At 54.2% G+C, this 2,369-nt stretch overlaps 1 pseudogene across 1 annotated transcript in view; it reads left to right on the forward strand.

Annotated features, from left to right (window-relative positions):
* The first annotated feature begins 401 nt into the window (after positions 1-401).
* The window catches only part of LOC311375788 (arg8-vasotocin receptor pseudogene), a 3,704-nt pseudogene continuing 1,736 nt past the window's right edge, over positions 402-2,369 (forward strand). Inside the window, exon 1 of the transcript XR_014684289.1 lies at positions 402-1,408. The product of XR_014684289.1 is annotated as an arg8-vasotocin receptor pseudogene (transcript). The remainder of the gene's footprint in view (positions 1,409-2,369) is intronic.

Raw genomic sequence — 2,369 nt, forward strand, 5'->3', positions numbered from 1 at the left:
GTGTGTGTGTGTGTGTGTGTGTGTGTGTGTGTGTGTGTGTGAGCATGTGTGTGTGTGTGTGTGCGTTGGTCCAAGTGGGGGTGGTCACGGAGTGCGCGTGGCTGTATAAAAGGCTGGTTTCCCCCTCACTGCTGGGTTTAGTGGAACGACGCGCAGGGGGACAAGCGGCAGTGGGCGCCTTTATACTTTTTTTTTTTTCTCCTCCTCCTCCCCGCTGTGGACTAAAAGAATGGATTTCGAACTCTTTGCGTTTCGGTGATCTCTCTCTCTCTCTCGCGCGCGCGCGGGGGCGTCACGCGTCACGCGCCCTGCGCCCTGCGCCCTGCGCTTCGCCAACACACCCAGGTGATCCTCATCATGGCGCGCGCAAAAACCGGAGCGATGGTGTGAATCCACTGCGCGCCACGCGCGACATGGAGAGCCTCACCACCGGGAACCTCACCGGGAACCTCACCGGGGTGGCGCGCGATGACAACACCAACACCGGCAGCAACCAAACCGACCCGTTCGGGCGCAACGAGGACATCGCCAAGATCGAGATCACCGCGCTGACCGTCACCTTCCTCGTGGCCGTGGTGGGCAACGTGAGCGTGCTGCTGGCCATGTCGCGCACGCCGCGCAAGCGCTCGCGCGTGCACCTGTTCATCAAGCACCTGAGCCTCGCGGACCTGGTGGTGGCCTTCTTCCAGGTGCTGCCGCAGCTGTGCTGGGAGGTCACGTTCCGCTTCTACGGCCCGGACCTGCTGTGCCGCGTGGTGAAGCACGTGCAGGTGCTGGGCATGTTCGCTTCCACCTACATGATGGTGATGATGACGCTGGACCGCTACATCGCCGTGTGCCACCCCATGCAGACGCTGCGGCAGCCCACGCGCCGCGCGCACATCATGATCGCCGCCACGTGGCTGTGCAGCCTGGCGCTCAGCCTCCCGCAGTACCTCATCTTCTCGCTGAGCGAGGTGACGGAGGGCTCCCGGGTGTACGACTGCTGGGGCCACTTCGTGCAGCCGTGGGGGGTGCGCGCGTACATCACCTGGATCACCACCGGCATCTTCCTCGTGCCCGTGACGGTGCTCGTGCTGTGCTACGGGTTCATATGCCGCGCCATCTGGAGGAACGTGCAGTATAAGACCGGGCGGAAGGGGCCGTTGGGTGGTGGTGGTGGTGGTGGGTGGTGGCGCGGCGGCGGGGGGTGGTGCCGGCGGCGGGTCGGTGGCACCGGGGAACGGCCACCGGGCCAACGGACAACTCCTCGGGAAGTGCTCGGTGAGCAGCGTCAGCACCATCTCGCGCGCCAAGCTGCGCACGGTGAAGATGACGTTCGTGATCGTGGTGGCGTACGTGGTGTGCTGGGCGCCGTTCTTCATCGTGCAGATGTGGTCCGTGTGGGACGAGACGTTCTCGTACGCCGGTAGGTTTGGGGGGTTGTCTGTCTGTCTGTCTGTCTGTCTGTCTGTTGCGCACAGAGGTGTTCAGGTTGTCGCCAAAGACCCCCCCACGCGTTTTGGTCGCAGTGAATGGATTATATAATTCTTTATTTCAGACCCAGGGGGATTCATATCACGACAAACAACAAGAACAAACAGAAAAGACAACAGTAACAAAAATACAAAGCTCTCCACAATATTGTAACACGAGATGTTCGCCAAATGGTTCCAAAGTCTGGAAACCAAGACAGCGATTAAGTCGGATTCGATTCATCAGTCACTTTTACTTCTGGGATTTGGGATTTATGAATCTTTGTCGTAAAAGTCGTATCTGCGATGCAAAGTAAATAATTGATCATAAAAAAAGTAAAAAAAAAACAAAAAAAAAACGATATACTTTAGTATAGCGTAATGATAAAGTCATTCGAATTATAAAGTCGTTAGAATAAAGTTAATTATACTGGGAATAATAATCTAGATCTACAGTGGTAGATGTAGATATGCTGTGGTAGATCCAGATCATAATAAGGGTTATAATAATAGATGGTTCCCATGGTTCTCCATGAAAGGAGTTTCTCTACATTAACGCTAATTGCAGGGCGGATAACATCCTTACTAATGGTCTCCCCCTCCTCTAAACAGTACGTATAAGGCTACAGTGATATACAGCCGCGCCCTCAACCCAAAACATCCGTCTAGCTTTGATCGAGTGGACGTCATTCAGTCTCTCCTCTGGCCGAAAAAACAACACTCCCAAGAATGGCTCACCCTCATCCCAAACCAAACAGGAACGCTTTACTGTAAGGGTCCTAACCCTAACCCTAACCCTTAATGCTTATAACTGCACTTAAAACAGTTAATGCATCAACTAATGAACCGATGATGAATGAATGATTTACAGTAAACTTGATGAGTCTAGTCGTTAACAAATGGCTATATTGACTA

This window comes from Micromesistius poutassou, assembly GCF_964030765.1.
Source record: "Micromesistius poutassou genome assembly, contig: SCAFFOLD_192, whole genome shotgun sequence".
NCBI lineage: Eukaryota > Metazoa > Chordata > Actinopteri > Gadiformes > Gadidae > Micromesistius > Micromesistius poutassou.